Here is a 21,388-nt window from a genome sequence, read left to right as displayed (position 1 = left end):
GACAGTGGCTTGCCTCTGCCCCTGCCAGAGCTTGCACTGGCCCATCATGGCACCCCATCACCATGAGATATATTTAGGTGCCCTCCCTAGATAGTTCCACAGCTCCCAACACTGCCTTTTTTGTCCCCTTGTCCTCCAAGGCCTCCAGGCAACTCCTCTAAACTGACCCAATGAAGTCAACAGGAATAGGGGCACTTGCTCTGCCAATGCAAACATTTTAGCCCCCAAAACAAGGCTCAGCCTTGCTGGGAGGAGGGCCTCCTGGTCCATTTCTGCCTGCAGCTCAATGCTGACGTCACAGCCTCCCTTTCAGCTCTCAGGGCCTGTCTTGGTCCAGGGACCAAACATTCCTGATCCTGTACTGGACTTTCCTCATTCCAGGCAGAGGGCACCCCAGGCCCCTCCTCCTGCCAGTTTCCAAACACACACATACACAGGGCCAGCATTTTTCGGTCCCTCCAGGATTTTTCAGGACTGAGAAGCTTCCATCCCAGCCCATGGCTGCCCCTGCCTTTCTCCCCCAATGTCTCTCCCATGCTCCATCCCAGGCTTTGACAGAGACCTGCATTGTCCCCTCCCAGACTGCATCTTCCCAGGAATCAGATGGTCACTGAGAATTCAACAAGGATTCGATCTGGAAATGGGAAAGGATCCCCCAGACATACTCAAATAAGGACTCTCAGATTTCCAGCCACATAGCTTATTGGAATCATTGGCTCTGTGAAAACTGAGAGTTCCTGGGGTGGGCAGGGACCCAGTTGTGTGGGGGTCACCATTACTATCATCATAGTTTTGTCACCAGCTGTTAGGATTTCTACGTATCAGAGATTGTGCCAGCCACTTAATATCCAGGCACTCAATCAGTCCTAAAAATAACCTATGAGGCAAATACATCCACATCTACATTTCACAAAGGAAGAAACTGAGACGCAGTGAGGTTTTGCCCAAAGTTCTGCAGATAAAGTACCAGAGCCCTTTTGCAAGCCTCTCTAATATTTCTGCATTTGCTTAAAACAAATTTGAACCAAGCTTGGATGACACAACCACCTAACTGTCTCAGAAGGCAGCCTGCTGGGGAACCCCCTTCTTCGTGGTCCCCAGGGTCCTGCAGCCTCTTCCTGCCCAGGCAGTGGAGAAGAGGCAAGAACCTCATTGATGGTCAGGGTTCCTCCTCATAAGCCCAGCTCTCTTGCCCCTGCACTAGAAGTGACCAAGACAACCCCACCGCCCCACCCTGCAGCACACACCACATACCTGACATCACAGCCTCACTCCCGCTGAGTCCAAGTCCTTGCATCTCAGTTTGGGAGACAGGCAGGGGATTCCCACCACAAGATAAACCCAGCTTACCTCCAAGACTTGAGCCAACTCATTGGATGGCAATTTATCAGAACATTATTTTTACATTAAAACAAATGCAGAAATATTTTAGAAGAATGCAAAATACACAGGAATTTTGGAAGATAAAAAAATGAGATTCCGGAGCAGCTTCTCTTGTGTGTGCATGTGTTTGTGTGTGTCAGAGGGTGAGCCTGGGACCTGTCATACTTTCTCCACCCAGATCCGGGTGAACTTTCACTCTCCCAAGCCCTCCAGGGCACTGGGTGGAAAAGGCAGAGCCACCACAGAAAACATTCTGTCAGTGTCACCCCTGCACAAATGTGCCCCACCTTCCATCACCCAGCTCAGCACACCACAGGGGCCATGGATGTGCCACACAAAACACACACCTCACAATTCACACAGCACACGCCCAGTGCACCATCCTGCCAGGGCTCCCACCACGGAGTGTACATGCGCCCTGGACCCCTGTGTCACCCCAGCACAGTCACTCAGAGCTATAGAGAGTTGCAGTGCACACTTCTCGCAGGCGGACACACACCACGATCCATGGGTCACACCTTGCACATACCGCACACTAACCTCATACAACCCATTAACCCATTGCTCACAGTAATTTTTTTTTTTTTTCCAGACGGAGTCTTGCTCTGTCGCCCAGGCCAGAGTGCAGATCGCGCTCACAGTAATCATTTACACACTGCCCACACTACACACACATGCAGGGATTCACCCCCGGCACCCGCCCTGACCGGCCGCGACCCTGGAGTGTGCAGGCCTGTCCTGTATCCCCGCGCCTCGGCAACCCTTGCCCCTCTGTCCCCGCCTGCTCACGTCCTTACCTGCGAAGCGCAGCACCAGCCGGTCCGGCCCAGAGGTCCCTTGCCCAGGCGCTGCTGGCAGGCAAACCTGCCAAACGAAGGGTAGACGTGTAGATGGCGGCAGCAGCTCTGGCCCCAGCGTCTCTGGGACCCAGCGGAGCAAGAGCAAAGCGGCAGGGAGGGGCTGTGGCCATGCGGCCTCGGCACCCCGCGTTGAAGTCCCTCCCAGCCCGGATGGGACTTGGCGGCCCGCCCTCGTGGGATGAGGGGGAGGTGATGTCTGGAAGAGGCTTCAGGGCTCTGGGGACCGCTCCTGGGCTGTGACTGGGACCGGTGGACTCCAATCCAAAATCCTTCACGACTTTACCCTCCCTGGCCTCAGTCTCCCTCTTTGTATTGGTATGTGTGTGTAGGGGGTGGGTATCAAACGGTGATTTCTCCCATCTTTCCAGCTCTGACATTCTGCAGTTCTGGGATAGTGGGGAGGAGGGAGGAATAATTTTAATTATTATTTCCTTGAGCACCTACTATGTGCCAAGCATGGTGCTAAGGTGTTTTAATGCATACCTCACTTAATCCTCATAGCAATTCCAGAGGTATTATTACTCCTGTTTTATAGGCAGGGAAACTGAGGCACAGAAATGAAGCGATTTTTTCAAGGTCACACAGCTGGTAAGTGGCAGACCTGAGATTTGAAGCCAAACGGTCTAACTCCAGAGCCCAGGTACCCCTGAAGCGTGGGTTTGTAACACTTTCCACACCATACCCTGCTTCCTCCTCCTCCTAACAATCCCAGGAGCCTGGTGTTACCAGTCCATTTTACAGATGAGGAAACTGAGGCTCAGGGAGATTAGCTAGCTCCAGGTCACCCAGTTAGTAGGACATCACACTAAAGATGGGAGTGGGGATGGGAGTGATGCTAGGGATGGTGTCAGGACAGTGCCTGGTACACAGTTGTTGCCTCATCACTGTCAGTGTTCCTCCTGACTGTCACTCTCCTTCCCTCTCTTCTTCCCTTTTATCGCCTGAGATCTGGCTGGTGGACAGGGACCTCTGATTCCCTCATCTCTAAAACCTCCCGGATCTGCTGTCCTCAGATACAAACCAGCTCCTCCTCTTAGCCCCCATTGTGGATTTTTATTCAACAATTACTGTGCCAGGTTGTGTGCTAGGCACTGAGGGTGCACTGGAACAAGACAGTCCAGACAGTGCGGGCCTTGTGGAGTTGGTAATCTAGTGGGAAACATGGACACTAAGCAAATAGTCATGCAAATTTCATACATAGTTGTATATTGTGTTAACTGCTAAGAAGGAAGTCAAGAACTGGATGAAAGACTGTCATGGGGAAAGAGGCTGTCTAATTTAAATTGAGAGATCTGGGAAGGCTTCCCAGAGGAAGAGACATTTAAACTGAACCAGGAGGAGTTAGACTTAGCCAGGTGAAGGTAGGGGAAAGAGAATCCTAGGCAGAAAGTACACAGAGGCCCCAAGACAGGAAAAGTCTTCCCTTCACTGTCAATGTTCTTGGGAGAGGTGACAATTCTTGGACTCTTCTCTGCAGTGCCCTGCTCACCTATCTGGTCTCGGCTTCTGTAGCACCCACAAGATGGCCCTGTCAAGTATCCAGTGGCCTCCATGTCTCTGAAGCAATGCACACATCTCGGTCACTCCCCCAGACACTTTCAAAATTCCCCATGTGACCTGTACAGCTCCCTTCCTGGTTCTTCTCCCACTTCGCACTCTTCCCTAGGTAGCTCTGTCTCTGTCCTCCCCAGGGCTCTGTCCCACCCTCTTCTTGCTCACTCTGTGCATTCTCCCTGGGGAAGGCACTCATTCTCCTTATTCTCCTTTTATTCAGCAAATGTTGAATTTCTACTATCTGCCAGGATTAAGGAACAATTTTTTAAACAACAACAAAAACAAAGAAAATTGTAAAGGAAAATGTTAATAAGCTCAGTGTAATAAAAAAGTTATGTTTGTACAAAAACTATAAAAAAAGAAAGAAGCAAGAAGACAGACTACAGACTGAGACATTATTGCAATGCGTATAACAAAGGATTGTTATCCAGTATATAAAAAGAACTCCAACATGTCAATAGGAAAAAGCTAAACAACCTAACAGAAAAATGATTGAAAGACATGAACAGGCATTTCACAGAAAAGAAAGCAATTATGGCCAATACACATAAGAAAATATGTTCAACCTCACTACCAAAAAGGGAAATTTAAATTAAAACCAAATGAAATGATACCATTTCATGCATATCTGATTATCAAACATTTAAAGTTTTTAAAGTTTAATAATTGGTTTGGTTGAAACCAATTCCATTCCTGCATTGCCCTAGACACATTTCTACATGTGGCCAGAGGCTGCCCTACTGGACAGGAGATACAGGATATTTCCATCATCACAGGAAGTTCTAAACATTTAAAACACTGACTACTTCGTTATCTAACACTGAATGTGCTGCGTTTTCTCACATACAGAAGCGCTCCTGATTCTGCTGATTCTGCTCAGTTAAAACAAAATTGGTTTGGTTTCAACCAATAATTGGTTATTCAGCAAACGTTGAAACCAATTATTTGGTTGAAACCAAACCAACTTTGAATTGACAGGAATTTTTACATACTGCGGGTGGGATTAGAAGTTGAACACAACAAAGTTGAAGAACAATCTGTCAGTATCTAGTGAAAGTGAAAATGCATAGTCTAAAACTGAACCATTCCACTTCAAGGCATAGAACCCCTGCACATGTATAAAGATGTGCATCACAGCACTGTATCTTTTTATTTTTATTTATTTATTTATTTTTTTGAGATGGAATCTCTCTTTGTCGCCCAGGCTGGAGTTCTATGGCATGATCTCAGCTCACTGCAACCTCCGCCTCCCTGGTTCAAGCGATTTTTCTGCCTCAGCCTCCCAAATGGCTGGGATTACAGGCGCCCACCACCACGCCGGCTAATTTTTGTATTTTTATTAGAGATGGGGTTTCGCCATGTTGGCCAGGCTCATCTCAAACTCTTGACCTCAGGCGATCCACCCACTTTGGCCTCCTAAAGTGCTGAGATTACAGGTATTAGCCACCATGCCCGGCCTCTTCCCTTCATTATTAAGTACAGTTGTCTTCTAAGAAAGTGGAAAGGCCTGAGAAGAAAGTAGTTGAGCCTGAAAGACCTAGAAAAACCTATTTATTATTAGAAGAAAATGTGGAAGTGACAAAGCTCATTGGGAGGGCTGGACAGTGAAAGATGTAAGCTTGGCTTATGTGAGAGATATTAGACTCATCCTTACCTACCATGTGCGGGGGCTCTTCTGTATGTGAGAAAACACAGCACATTCAGTATTAGATAATGAAGTAGTTAGTGTTTTAAATGCTTTAGAACTTTCTGTAATGATGGAAATATCCTATATCTGCTGTCCAGTAGCGTAGCCTCTGGCCACAAGTAGAAATGTGTCCAGGGCAACGGAGGAATGGCATTTTTAACTCCAAATTAACTTATGTTTAAATGTAAATAGCCTCGTGTGACTAACAGATACCATATTGGATAGTGTAGTTTTATACTATGCAGAAATTGTTGTTGAGTGTTAATAGTTTTAAAAAATGTTAATGGCATTTGGGGAAAATTAGGGTCTTAGGATGAGCTGGGGACACATTTTTCCTTTTTAAATTTCTGGGAATATAAGCTTTCACTATTCACAAATTTGTTATCAGGAATAAATTATATTCTTTTTTTTTTGGTCAGAGTCTCACTCTGCTGCCAGGCTGGAGTGCAGTGGCATGATCTTGGCTCACTGCAACCTCTACCTCCCGGGTTCAAGCGATTCTCCTGCCTCAGCCTCCCAAGTAGCTGGGACTACAGGCACACGCCACCATGCCCAGCTAATTTTTGTATTTTTAGTAGAGATGAGGTTTCACCATGTTGACCAGGATGTTCTCGATCTCTTGGCCTCGTGATCTGCCTGCCTTGGCCTCCCAAAGTGCTGGTATTACAGGAATGAATTATATTCTAGCAGTAAAAGTGACTATATATTCCTGGATGGAATATTGTACAGCAGACAAAAAATAAACTTCAGCAACACACATCAAGAAGGCTAAAATCACACAAGCATAATGTGACCAAAAAAGAAAATATATAGGATACACACAGTATGAGACTATGCACATAAAGTTTTAAAACATGCAAAATAATACAATAATGTAGAAACCATACAAAGGCATATGTAAGAATGACAACCAGGGTAGAGGTCACCTTTGAGAAAAGGAAGGGGTGAGATTGTGTGGGATCTATGCTACTTTCTATTTCCCTCCTGACTCCCCAACTCCCTAGCACACTCTGCAAAGACAAAGAGGATGGGCAGGGCCAGCACACGGAGGAGGCACCTCCCCTCCAAAGCCTTCTCTGGTCCCCTCCCCACCAGTCAGGGCTGAGGCCTCCTCTGGGCTCCGAGTGTTGGCCTTTGTAACACCCTAATCGCTCTGGCCTGGTATTGTTTTTCTTCACACCTCTCCTCCACCAGCCAAGGAGTTTTTCCAGGGCATAATTCTTTGGAGATTTAAAGTCATCATCATCACTCGTTTATTCTCTGACACCTGCTATGTGCCTAGGCTCCAGGAAGAAACAAGATGAGTTGTTCATGGATAGTGTCCTTCAGAAATGCCCAGTGCAGAGGAAAATAGACCAGAACCTGGTGGGCATTGGGCCAGAGAGACATGAAGACACATAGGAGCTCTGAGGGGCCCCAGCCCAGCCAGAGAGCAGGGAGAACAGGGCTGGTTAAGGCACAAGTTGTGTCTTAGGCTGTGTTCAAGAACAACTAGAGTTGTTTGGGTAAAGTAAGAGGAAGATGTTCCTGTTTACAAGAGGGGACAGCTTGTGAAGACCAGGAGATGGGGTTGATCATGGCCAACTCTGAGAACCTCAAGAAGTTCAGTCCTACTGGAGAGTCCAGTGGAAGAGGGGAGTGGGATAAGAGAGCTGTAGAGAGGGCAAAGACCAGTCCTTTCAGGGTCTTGATGCCAGGCTGGGAAGCTTGGTTTATCCTGAGAGCAATGGGAACCATGGAAGGGTTTAAGAGGGGTGGGAGCCCCTCTTAATGCCCAGAGTTGTGTTTTAGAAAGCTAACTTGTGCTGGCTGCTGTGCAAAGGCAGCGGGTCAGTGAGGAAGCTGGGCTAGTAGTCCAGGCATGTGGCCAGGGCAGTGGGGATGGAGGAGGGGTGATATATGGGAGATGATTGGAAGATGGATTTGAGAACTTTTTCTTTTTTTTTTTTGAGATGGGGTCTGGCTCTGTCACCCAGGCTGGAGTACAGTGTCACAATTTCTGCTTACTGCAACCTCTGCCTCCCAGGCTCTGGTGATCCTCCCACCTCAGCCTCCCGAGAAGTAGCTGGGACTACAGATGCATGCCACTATGCCTGACAATTTTTTTTTTTTTTTTTTTTTTTTAGATAGGCTTTCACCATGTTGCCCAGGCTGGTCTTGAACTGCTGGGCTCAAGTGATCCTTCCATCTCGGCTTCCCGGAATGGTGGCATTACAGGTGTGAGCCACTACACCTGGCCTTGAGGGCTTTTTAAGGAGGTAGAATCAGCAGAATCAGGCAGATTGGATGTGAATATGAGGGGGAGAGAGGGGATTTTCAGTTTGGGTTCCTCCAGAAGCTGATCCTGAGGCAAACATTTAAGTACAAATCATTTATTTCAGAGGTGATCCAGGGAAAAGAAGCAAGCCATGGTGGCTGCTGAGCAGGTCATAACTGTGGGTTGGTGCTGTGGGTAACCTGTGGGAGACTGCGCAGAACCTGCCACAGGGAGGTCCCACCCAAAAGGCAAGAAAGCTGGAGCATTTGGTCACCAACTCTAGCTGTCATCGGTTAAAGGCTGATCCTCAAACTTTCTGGCACTTCTGGCCAAGTGTGCCCCAAAGGCCAGAGGAAACCCCAGGGCAGCAACCCAGGGTCCCACAGTGAGAAACTGCAGAGGTGTGGGGATGAGAGTGCTAAGCGGCACAGGCAGCCCCCAGCCTTGGTGTCCCTGTGGCCTCCTCTCAGGGCTAGGGCTGCTCTTTCAGCCCCAACCATAGCCGTGGGAACCCTAGCCCCCTTCCTGAGGCCCAGGAGGGGTATAGGAGGCACAACATCTGCTGCAGGACAAAAGGAGCCCTATCTGCTCCCCGTAGGCTGAGCTCTGGTTCTCCAAGCTGGGTGGAGGAGGGAATCTCTGTAGGAGTTGGGGAAGTGGGAGTGGGTTTCAACCTGGTGGCCCTGCCTGCACCCCAGTGTCCTCTCCTCAGCACTCTGCCTTTCTCACTGGTCCTCCCGCTGTCCCTGGGTCCTCCTGGGTATACACAGCCCTGTTTCCATGGAGACTGTACTCTTACCTCTGGAAATGCTCCCTCTGATCAGCTTAGCCAGGCCACCTGATCCCCATACTCACTTCAAGGCAGAGGAACTTGGCAGCTCTTTAATAAACCCAAATCCTGTTGCCCAGGAGCTTCATGTTTGGGCCTCTAGGCAGTAGGGTGGGTGAGGTCACTTTTACTCTCTTTAAGATGGAGCCATCAGTTAAGGGAGGGAAGAGATGCCCAGGAATGGAACTGCAGGGGGGCAGCCAGAGCAGTACAAGGAGGAGCAGGTCAGTGCCGTGTCACTGAGGCCAAGGGAAGATGGGCCTGGAAGAGGGAGAGAGGCCACAGGCTCAAAGCTGGGCCTGGGAGCCAGTCCCCATCCCCACTGGCCCCAGGAAAGGTCAAGAGTCCTTGGTTAAACTGTGTCTGGGAGCTAATTTGCTTCCTCCTGTTCTGCTCCCTCCCAGCCTCAGCCATGGCCTCAGAAGCCTTAGCAGCTGGCAGGTTCCCAGCAAGATCTGGCACTGGATGAGCCATATCTGGCATTTCCAACAACTTCTGAGATATCCCCCTGCCCCTGTCAGCCCCTGGCCTTAGTGTGCCTGTGGCCTCCTCTCAGGCCTGGGGCTGCTCTTTTAGCCCTAGCCATAGCCCTAGGACTCCGGCCTCCTTCCTGAGGTCCAGGAGCTCCCACATGACTCCCCTTTGCCCTGTCAGTCCACCAGTCGTGGCTAGCCCTTGCTCTGAACAGGAGAACCGCTTCCTGGAACTTGCCTCTTTTGCATTCCCACCACATTCCAGCTGCCCAACCAAGTGTTAATTCACAAATTCATGACCCAGGAATCCTGCCCTGGCAGCTCTTAGTCAGGGCTCTGGATTCCTCTCTTGCCTCTAAGCACATTGATGGGACACTCCATTTAGCTCCCTCCTACCAGACCCATGCCCACCAGAGCTGCTCCTGGTACAAATGTTTGTTTGTTTATTTATTTTCAAAACGGAGTCTTTCTCTGTCCCCCAGGCTGGAGTGCAATGGCACAATCTTGGCTCACTGCAACCTCCGCTTCCTGGGTTCAAGCAATTCTCCTGCCTCAGCCTCCCGAGCAGCTGGGATTACAGGAGCGTTCCACCACGCCTGGCTAATTTTTTGTATTTTTAGTAGGGATGGTGTTTCACCATGTTGGCCAGGCTGGTCTTGAACTCCTGACCTTGTGATCCACCTCCTTCGGCTTCCCAAGGTGCTGGGATTACAGGCGTGAGCCACCATGCCTGGCTATAAATGTTAACATACTTTCTGGCGGCATTAAAAAGAGCATAGTGCCTATGTCAGAGGAGGTGATAGTCCACAGACATCTGCTGCTCACACTACCTGTGGAGCCCTGTGACCTCTGCAACACTGCCTGCTGTCCTTGGGACTGCAGGGACACTGAGAGGGTGATGAAATCAACACATGGAACAAAAAGCCAAGTCAGGCCAAGCGCGTTGGCGAGTGCCTGTAATCTCAGCACTTTGGGAGGCCGAGGCGGGCGGATCACGAGGTCAGGAGTTCAAGAACAGCCTGGCCAACATGGTGAAACCCCATCTCTATTGAAAACACACACAAAAAAATTAGCCAGGCATGGTGGCAGGTGCCTGTAATCCCAGCTACTGGGGAGGCTGAGGCTGCAGAATCACTTGAAATCAGGAAGCGGAGGCTGCAGTGAGCTGAGATCCTGCTATTGCACTCTAGCCTGGGCAACAAGAGTGAAACTCCATTATAGAATAGAATAGAATAGAATAGAATAGAATAGAATAGAATAGAATAGAATAGAATAGAATAGAATAGAATAGAATAGAATAGAATGCCAAGTCAATGTGAGTTAACCCTTGGGAGTGGGGCAATTCTTTCACTTGGTACTAACAGATCCCTGTCCTTTTAAAAACAGATTTACTGAATCTGAGATTCAAGCAGACATTATTGTTTAGTAAATAGTTTAAACTTCACAATGAAGAAAAAGTTAGTGTTTTCATTTATTTCAGCTCTTTAAGAAATCAACAAATCAATACTGAAATATTGGAAGTGACCTGTCTATTCATAAGGAACTGGTTAAATAAATCGTGGTTATTAAAACAGAACAAGGGAGTTTTTATGTAGAAAGACCTTTAAGAAAACTTCAGGGCCAGGCATGGTGGCTCATGTCTGTAATTCTAGCACTTGGAGAGGCCAAGGCAGGAGGATAGCTTGAGCCCAGGAGTTCAAGAGCAGCCTGGGTAACATAGTGGGACCCTGTCTCTAAAAAAATAGAATAAAATAGCCAGGCACAGTGGCTCACGCCTGTAATCCCAGCACTTTGGAGGCCAAGGTAGGCGGATCACAAGGTCAGGAGTTCAAGACCAGACTGGCCAACATAGTGAAACCTCGTCTCCACTAAAAAGTATACAAAAGGCCGGGTGCAGTGGCTCAAGCCTGTAATTCCAGCACTTTGGGAGGCTGAGACGGGCGGATCACGAGGTCAGGAGATAGAGACCATCCTGGCTAACACAGTGAAACCCCGTCTCTACTAAAAAACACAAAAAAACTAGCCGGGTGAGGTGGCGGGCGCCTGTCGTCCCAGGTACTCGGGAGGCTGAGGCAGGAGAATGGCGTAAACCCGGGAGGCGGAGCTTGCAGTCAGCCGAGATCCGGTCACTGCACTCCAGTCTGGGCGACAGAGCGAGACTCCATCTCAAAAAAAACAAAAAAAAGTATACAAAAATTAGCTGGGCATGGTGGCGCATGCCTGTAGTCCCAGCCACTCAGGAGGCTGAGGCATGAGAATCACCTGAACTCAGGAAGTGGAGGTTGTGGTGAGCCGAGATCACACTGCTGCACTCCAGCCTGGGCAATAAGAGCAAGACTTCGAATCAAAAACAAACAAACAAAAAGTAGCCGGCTGTGGTGGCACACACCTATAGTCCCAGCTACTTGGGAGGCTAAGGCAGAAAAATTGCTTGAACCGGGGAGAGATTGTGCCACTGCACTCCCGCCTGGGAGACAGAGGTAAATTCAATCAAAAAAAAAAAAAAAAAAAAAAAAAAAGAATAAAATAAAAAGTAAATAAAATAAAATAAAAATAAATTTACCAAAGAATTTTCAGAAGAAAGCTAGGTGCAGAAATGTGTATATAGTATGCAAACTTTTGTGTATAAAGGAAGAAAAAAATATAATAGTTTTAGGATTTGTATATGCATATAGTTATCTGAAAACATAAAGAAACAACCACTGACTGGGTTACTTATTAGGGCCAATAACAGGGAGATCTTTCACTGTTTACCTTTTTCCGTTTGTTTGTTTGAACCAAGTGAATACATTATTTAGTTGAAAATTAAATGAAAAAGGAACAGATCACTTTTAAAAATCAAGATGTCCCATTTAGTAAAGGTGCCCCAGATGCTAAGGTGTGATAGTGCTCCAATGATGAGAAAAATTCAATGTTTTTATCCACAAAGATTGATACAGGGATTTACTGTTTTCTAAGTAGTTTTGCATAAATTTAGACATTAACTTTCTTTAGCCTGGGCAACATGGCGAAAACCCATCTCTACAAAAAAAAAATACAAAAATTAGCTGGGCATGGTGGCACACGTCTGTAGTCCCAGCTACTCAGGAAGCCGAGGTGGGAGGATCACTTGAGCCTGGGAGGTCAAGGCTGCAGTGAGCTGTGATTGTGCCAATACAATCCAGCCTGGGTGACAGAGACCCTGTCTCAAAAAAAAAAAAAAAAAAAAAAAAAGATGATAACCTGCTTAATTAAGCCTTATTAGGGACAGCTGATTATTTCCATTTTTCAGAGGGGGAAGGTGAGGCTCAGAGATGTCAGTGGTCTTGCCTAAGTCTCCCCAGTCTGTAAGTAAAGGAGCTGGTCCTGGATGGAGCCTAGGAGCCCGACGACAGGAGCAGAGTCCATCCAGGAAGACCCCTGGGCTGATGCAGGGGTTCAAGCACACCCTGGGCAGGGACAGGCCTGGGCTGGATTCTGGCTCTTCCACTGATAGCTGTGTGGCCAAGCCAAGTTCCTTCCCCTCTCAGAGCTCTGTTCACCTGTACGATGGGGATAATAATTCTGTCCTCCCAAGTGGATTGAGTTTTAACTGGAATAGTGTTTGTAAAACTCTCAGTACAGTACCTGGCACAAACAATCAAAATTTCTAACTGTTGAAGTGTTTTCTTTAAATAACAGAGTGAGATTGTTGTTGTTGTTGTTGTTGTTGAGATGGAGTCTCGCTGGGTCACCCAGGATGGAGTGCAGTGGCACAATCTTGGCTCACTGCAACCTCCACCTCCCAGCAGAACCAGATATTTTAATTCAGCGGAACTCCCTATAGTTCTTGAATTCCCCATATGCCTGCCTCATAAGTTAAGGGGAGAAGCACTGGAGAATTGAAGGAAGTATAGGAAACCACATTTGCCCTAAAAGATGCTTATGGTTTTATTGGTGAGACAACCTTTTAATAGGCCCACACAGCCTTTCTAGGGGTACAGTTTATTACTGTCAATATTCAGTTTATTTTTCTATGCTAACCTCATTGTAAAATTAAAATGCAGATAGATTGTTTATCTAATTTTATGCGCAGTGGTTTTCAGTAAGTGACAAAACTCACAGTAAGAACTAAATGTTGCTGTTTTCAGAATATTTGATGCCATTTTACATAATGTTGTGCATAACTTGTATCACCAACTGTGTTCCACTCTAACAGAGGCACATGTCCAGTTCTCCTCTGATCATCCCGCATCCATGCTGCTTTCGGCATTAATGGTGCCAAAATGGTGGCACTGCCATGTGTTCTCTTCATTATCTAATGATTAATTGTAGTGACATATATGATACTTTGGGCTTCTGGCAATTTGTAGACAAGAAAATTACTAAGAGATTAGTGATGAACTTCATTAAAAATTATATAAGAAACAGCAGACATTCCACAATGTACACATATATTAAAACACCACACCGAGCCAGACATGGTGGTTCATGCTTGAAATCCCAGTATCTTGTGGTGGCGGTGAGGTGGGAGTATCATTTGAGCCCAGGGGTTTAAGACCTGCCTGGGCAACATGACAAGGCCCCATCCCTAATTATCTATCTATCTATCTATCTATCTATCTATCTATCCATCCAGGCATGATGGCACACACCTGTGGTCACAGCTACTTGGGAGGCTGAGCTAGGAGCATCACCTGAGCCCAGGAAGTCGAGGCTGCAGTGAGCCTTCATGTCCCTGCACTCCAGCCTGGGTGAGACAGTGAGACCCTGTTTCAAACAAACAAAAACCAACATAAAAAATATATCACATTGTGCCCCATAAGTATATACAATTACTATTTGTCAATTAAAAATAAAACTTTAAATTAAAAAAGAAACAGGCCGGGCGTGGTGGCTCAAGCCTGTAATCCTAGCACTTTGGGAGGCCGAGATGGGCGGATCACGAGGTCAGGAGATCGAGACCATCCTGGCTAACATGGTGAAACACTGTCTCCACTAAAAAATACAAAAAACTAGCTGGGCGAGGTGGTGGGCACCTGTAGTCCCAGCTACTCGGGAGACTGAGGCAGGAGAATGGTGTAAACCTGGGAGGCGGAGCTTGCAGTGAGCTGAGATCTGGCCATTGCACTCCAGCCTGGGCGACAGAGCAAGACTCCGTCTCCAAAAAAAAAAAAGAAAAGAAAAGAAACAGCAGAATTGTTCATTGCAGTTCATGATTATTTTTTTTCCCCCAGTATTTTAGAATAAGGGAATGTAACACTTATCTCAAAGGGAAAAGCCCTGACTTCTTTCTGTCTTGTGGAGAGGGCCACAAATGTGCTTACTCACCAGGGAGCTTGGTTTGGTTGGAAACACTTCCACCTGTCACCACTTGAGGATGTGGCTGGCAGATGCTCTTGGGTTTTGTCACTCTCAGAAGGGGACAAGAGAGGCCAGAAGAACAAAAGCAAAGGCAGTAAGGTTAATAATACAAAAGGACAAGATTGAGGTGATTTGGGTCCACCTGGAGCTGTCACAGGTTGGAAGGGAAGCACTTCATCGGAATCCTGCTGCCTCTTGCAGAAACAAAACTGACAAGAAAGAGACCTCTTCCATAGGACTTGGCACTTCTGGGTTTAGGTAAGCAGACTCTGGCGCCCAACTTTTCTCCAGGCAACTTATGGACTTGTAGTGTATGCCTAGGATTTGGAAAACAGCAGGAGACAGAGGGGTCCCAAACTATAATGAAAAGTGTCTAGGTCCCTTGTATGAGCAACAACATAGTAAAAGCTGTCTGCAAGATGTTCAGGAGGTGAGAAAGCAAGGAATGAACCAGGATAACCCGTAAAAAGAGCCTATTTGAAGAGAGACTGAATATTCTTCCATCTAAAGGATAAATATAGTTAGAAACAAAATCTTGTCGTGAAAAAACACCAAAAAAAAAAAATATATATATATCATATATATATATATGATACTGATATATTATATTATATATTTAAAATATATTTTTATATATTTATTATATTATATAATATATAATATACATATTTACATTTGAAGGAAGTATAGGAACTAATGACATATTTATTTATTTATTTAAGGAACTGGCTCACATGATTATGGAATTGGAGAAGTCTCATGATCTACTGTCTGTCTGTAAATTGGAAAACCAGGAAAGCTGTTGGTGTCATTTAGGCCAAGTCTGAAGGCCCAAGGACCAGAACACTGATTTCCAAGGGCAGGAGAAGGTGGATGTTCCCTCTGAAAAAGAGAGCAGGCTGAGTGCAGTGGCTCATGCCTGTAATCCCAACATTTTGGGAGACCTAGGTGGGACGGTCACTGCAGTCCAGGAGTTTGAGACCAGCCTGGGCAACAAAGTGAGACCTTGTTTCTATAAAAAAAAGTTTTAAAATTAGTCAGGTGTGTTTGTGCACACCTGTAGTCCTAACTACTCAAGGGACTGGAGTGGGAGGATTGCTTGAACCCAGGAGTTTGAGGCTGCAGTGAGCTATGCAGTGAGCTATGCAGTGAGCTATGATCGCTCTGGGCAACAGAGCAAGACCCTGTCTCTAAAATGGAAAAAAAAAAAAACAGGGTGCAGTGGCTCATGCCTATAATTCCAACACTTTGGGAGGCCAAGGCAGGCAGATTGCTGGAACCCAGGAGTTCAAGAACCCAGGTGTTCAAGACCAGCCTGGGCAACGTGGCGAGACCCTGTCTCTACAAAAAAATACAAAAATTAGCCAAGGGTGGTGGTCCATGCCTATAATCCTAACTATTTGGGAGGCCGAAGTGGGAGAATTACTTGTGACTAGGAGGCAGAGGTTGCAGCAATGAGCCAAGATTGCACCACCGCACTCCAGCCTGGGTGACAGAGCGAGACTCCGTCTCAAAAAAAAAAAAAAAAAAAAAAAAAAGAGTGAGAAAGAGAAAGTGAATTTGTCCTTTCTCCACCTTTTGTTTAATTCACATCCTCAATGGGTTGGATGATGACTACCCACCTTGGGGAGGACCATCTGATTTACTCAGTTCACCTACTCACATGCTAATTTCTTTGAGAAGCATTCTCACAGACACACTCAGAACAATGTTTTACCAGCCATCTGGGCATTCGTTAGCCTGGTCAGGTTGACACATAAAATTAACCATCATAGATCTCCCTACATTATCACCACTTTCCTAGATTTTTAACCAGCGTTCTTCTTGTTCCTCAGGCTTTAAACAGGGAGTTCAACACAGACCTCAAGTTGTAATAGAAAACAGAAAGCAATGTCTACTGGTTCATAGACCCTGGAGAAAAACGCTTGAGATACATGAATGCTACTGACTCAAAGAAAACATAAATGGCATTGATGTGAAAGCTGCAGGTGCTGAAAGGTTTTAGTTTGCCTTGAGCAAATTAAATGAAAGATGAAAGTAAGAGAAGTGAAGACTGGATACTGTGCTATTAATACCCACCACAGTGTAAACCACTCCTTCATTGGCACAGGTGCTGGTACGAGAAACTTAGAGAACCAAGAGGCTGTCACAAGATGATGGTTGATGACATCAATACTACAGAAGGTCAGCCTAAGTATGTGCCCAGTGTAGGAGCGGTTCCAGCAAATCCAGTCTCTCTCTCTCTCTCTCTCCCCTGAGGAGACATGGTGACCTCATACAATGATGGATTATAGGTGGCCACAAAGCAACTGCAGGCTATGAACATCAACACATGGTATTTAGAAAGGACAATAAAGAGAAAGAAAAGCTGCTGAGGCCATGTGCGATGGCTCACGCCTGTAATCCCAGCACTTTGGGAGGCTGAGGTGGGAGGATCGCTTGAGTCCAGAGGATCAAGACTGCCTGGACAACATAGCAAGACCTCATGTCCACAAAAATTTTAAAAATTAGCCAGGTGTGGTGTCACGTGGTGTCCTATCATCATACCTACTTGGGAGGCTGAGGTGGGAGGATCACTTGAGCCAGAGGTTCAAGGTCGCAGTGAGCTATGATTGTGTCACTGCACTACAGCCTGGGTGACAGAACAAGACCTTGTCTTTAAAAAAAAAAATGTTTAAAAGAAAAAGAAAAACAGCTGAGTCTTGCACCTGACATAGATGTTTTTCTTTGATACAAAAGTCATGAGCATTCTGGGTGTGCAAACAGAAGGACAATAGAGATCTGGGAAGGAGTGGGTGAAAGAAAACAGAGCATGGGGGTGGGAAGGTATAGAACTTCAGCCAATTAGAGCAATCAAGGCCAGGTTCCCCACCATGGAGACAACTTGTCAACCCAGCAAGAATAAATGCAGGCCCAGAGGAGTCATTTCCAGCAGGCACCCCTTTTGGGAACATATACCCCAAGAAAACGCAGCTCCTTTGTCGCCTATAACAGATCTGTTGATTCTCATGACTGCCTGCCCCACAGAGGGCTGGAGAAAAATGTTGTCCAGTCTCTCTTCTGTTTCAGATTTTCTCCCTGTTTCCTCTGAGGTGACTTCTGAGTATTTAGGGAGTTGAGTCCTCGTATCTCTGTAGCAGGGAGAAGAGATGGAACCGTGGCTTTGACCTCCATTCTGATGTCTACTCCTCCCCCACACTTCTTTTTTTGGCCATTTATTAAAGAAACGTAGTCATGTATCCTATAAAAGTTCTCAAATTCTGGATTTGGTTAATTGCATCACCTATTGCTATCTCAACTTCCTCAGTCCCCTGTATTTTCTAAAAACTGGTAGTTAGATCTAGAGGTTTGATCAAATTCAGGTTCACCTATGAATTCTTCACAGGAGGTGGTGTGTACTTCTTTGTACTCTACAAAGCAAGACATAATGTCTAGTTCTGTCTCTTTCTTGTGATGTTAACATTGGCCAGTGGGTTCTGGTGTTATCAGACTAGCAGCCATTGGGCCAGACTTGCCTATAGAAGTAGAAAGCAAAGCACAGGCATATTTTTAAATTTTCAAGTAAGCACATTAAAAAGGTAATCAGAAATAATGAGATTAATTTAATAATATATTTTATTTTATCTGTTATATCAAAAATATTATATAAAATCAAGATATTTTACAATCTTTCTCTTCTGTATTAAGTGTTCAAAAATCCAGTGTATATTTTACACTTATACCACATATCAATTTAGATAAGCCACATGGCAAATGTTCAGTAGGCACTTGTGGGTAGTGGCTACCATGTTGGACACCCCAGGCCTACAGGCATTAATTGATTAGGGCAGGCAAAATGATGATATTTAATTCTGTGATACCCTCTTCATTTATTGGCTGGAGTTCAATAGAGAAGAATTTTTCCTCAGTGTCTATTTGGTTACTCTGAAATACAGTTTGTATAGGAAAGACAGATTCTTTTCCTTTTAACCTGCCTTTCGGAATAATACATTGATAAGCTACCAACCTACAAAACAAACCTACATGTTTGCTTGTTCGTTTGCTCTTAGTGTCATTATAAACTCATAGATCGAAACATGAGTTTCAGATTTGTATGTTTCAATCCATAGTAGGCATTATTCTTTTTGATACTTAAAATACCCCATCTTCGTGCAGCACAGTCCTCAAGTTGGTTTTCACGTCCTTTAAACACAACATGAGTAGTGCTGACAACTTGCTTTTTGTATGACAAAATGTTCTGAAACCATCTTACGCGTTTCCTGCCACAAACCCAGAATCAGCCGTTTCTCCAAGAAGGCCTTGTTCCTTTTAATAGGAAATACATTTAGAGCCTTTGAAGCAGGTACTAGAGGTGCTCAGCATCACTGGGCTAGTTATCGTTTCCAGACCTTTTTAGAAGTTAGAAATAGAACATACTTTTTAAAGAGAAAAAAGCATCATGACTTTATACAGTTCTTTCCAAATCCAAGACTATACTGATAGTAGTTTTTTTTCTTTGATTTTATGTTTGTATCTCTTTTCTCTTATGTTGAAAATTTTGGTTTCCAGTGACATTCACATAATTACACTTCCATTATATCCTACAGTATGTAATAGTTTCAAACTAACACCATCAATAGTATTAAAGTCGACCCTTGAACAACGCAGGGGTTAGGGATGTCAACCCCTCACACAGTTGAAAATCCACATATAACTTTTGACTCCCCCAAAACTTAACTACCGGTGTTCTACTGTTGACCAAAGCCTTACCGAAAATATAAATAGTTGACTAACACATTTTGTATGTTGCATGCATCATATACTGTATTCTTACAATAAATTAAGCTAGAGAAAAGAAAATGTTATTAAGAAAACATAAGGAAGAGAAAATATATTTACTGCTCGTTAAGTGGAGGTGGGTCATCATAAAGTCCTTCATCCCTCTCATCTTCACATCGAATAGGCTGAGGAAAAGGGGGAAGGTGGGGGTTGGTCTTGCTATCTCTGGGGTGGCAGAGGCAGAAGAAAATCTGCATCCCATGCAGTTCAAGCCCACGATGTTCAGGGTTAACTGTACTTACAATATGATTACAAAGACTGCTTCGGATTTCTTTAGAGTTATTTCTCTTTGTCCTTAGAGTATGTTCTTCTTAGGAATGTACAGTGAGGCAGTTATTAATTCCAGGAAAAAAAAAGTTATGTAAGAAAGAAAATAGAAACATAGAATGCCCTGAGATGTCACTGTGAACAATACTTTTGACATCATAAAAATAGAAGCACTGAATATTTAATCAAAAATTGCAATGGGAGAATGAGAGAAGGAAGAGAACTAAAGCCTCATTTCACAAAAGGAAACCAGTATATAATGTCTAAAATGGAAGAAACCAATTTTTAAAAATCATCTAAGTTTGATACCAACATGAAAGTTTTCTTTCTCTCCAGTCGAATTTACATTGCCACTCATTTCCAACACACACAATTTACATTCACTCCTCTTCTCTCCTGCCTCTCAGCCACCCTTTCTGACTCTAGCTCAGGAAATGGAGACATCTTTTATTTTTTATTTTTTTAATGAAGTGGAATTGTTATTTAAATGTTCTTTGGGTAATCCTGTTCCCTGGACAACCCTGACTTGGACAGTGTCCCCTAGGGCAGACCCTCCAATTCGGGTTGGATCTCTTGCCAGGCAGATGTGTGAGTTCTCTGTGGCCAGAGCTCAGGCAGGCTGAGTGGAGGGTTGGTGATTAGCGCACTCCTTCAGCTCCTTCACCGAGGAGGGGATTTGAAGTGAGTCTTGGAGGAGGAGGAGACAGATTCCAGGTGAGCAAGGAAGTCAGAAGGACTCTGTAGATGCAGGGAGGCATGGGAAAGGCAAGGTGCCTGGAAGGGATTCTGCAACACATCCAGTATTCCACAATACACGAGTTACTCCTCAGGGACACTGTTCAGCCGTTCTGGTTTTTCTGGCAGCTCAAAATGTAGGGCCATTTCCTAATCTATTTAATAATAGGCATATCATCTGGTGTCTGCTCAGCTCAGCCCATGGTCTCGGAACAAATGGACCCAATTAAAAGGCCATCATAGGGGAATTCAAGGGAAGAGGAAGAAGCCATTGATAAATCAATGCTCAGTTGCCCTGGGGCTGGTTTGTGACCAGCTGTAGCAGAGTCCTTCCCCCTACTCTGGTCTATCCTCTCCCAGATACTGTCCTAGACCTGGGGACCTTCCCGCCACCCCGGTCCCATCCTCCTCTCCTCCACCCCCACCCACTGACTAGCTGTGTGGCCCCATACTACGTCTTCTCTAGATCTCAGGGTCACTGTCCACAGAACATTGTAGGCATCCTCTGCACCTCCTCTTCTTTTACCGCATCCTCCCATCCAATCCATAAGGAATCCTGTTCACTCTTCCTTCAGAATATGTCCGACATTGGTCCACTTCTCCCCACCTTCATGGCTATCACCTGGTCCCAGTCCTCAGACTGAGCCCTCACCTGGATTTCTGCAACAGCTCTTCCCTGTTGTCACTATTTCTGATCTTGCCCCATTGTGGTCTATTCTCAGCACAGCAGACAGCCCGATCCTTCTAAAATGTAAGTCAGATTCTGTCTCCTTCTCAGACCTCGCATGGCTTCCCTTTTCATTCAATGTCCTACCAGATCTCCCCCTACCTCTGGCCTCCTCTCCTCCCCTCTTCTCTCCTCCAGACCCACTCCACCCCAGCCACAGGCCTTAGGGCTTTGCACTTACTGGTCCCTCTTTCTGGAAGCTCTTTTCCATTTGGCTAACTCCCACACCTCCTTCAAGTATTTGCTCAAATGCTCCCTTTTCACTCAACCACCCTATTTAAAAATGCAACCTCCCTGCCCTTACAATCCCTCTTTCTGTTGTTTTTTTCCTCCTATAGAGCTTGTCACCTTTTAACACACCATATAATTTACATTCCGTTGTTTCCATTGCTTATTATCTCTCTCCCCTACTAGAATGTAAGCTCAAGGGCAGCATCTTTGTCTTTTTTTTTTTTTTTTTTTTTTTTTTTTTTTTT

The sequence above is a fragment of the Piliocolobus tephrosceles genome, chromosome 13 (assembly GCF_002776525.5).
Source record: "Piliocolobus tephrosceles isolate RC106 chromosome 13, ASM277652v3, whole genome shotgun sequence".
NCBI lineage: Eukaryota > Metazoa > Chordata > Mammalia > Primates > Cercopithecidae > Piliocolobus > Piliocolobus tephrosceles.
The sequence above is the reverse complement of the archived record's forward strand: the minus strand, read 5'-3'. Positions refer to the sequence as shown.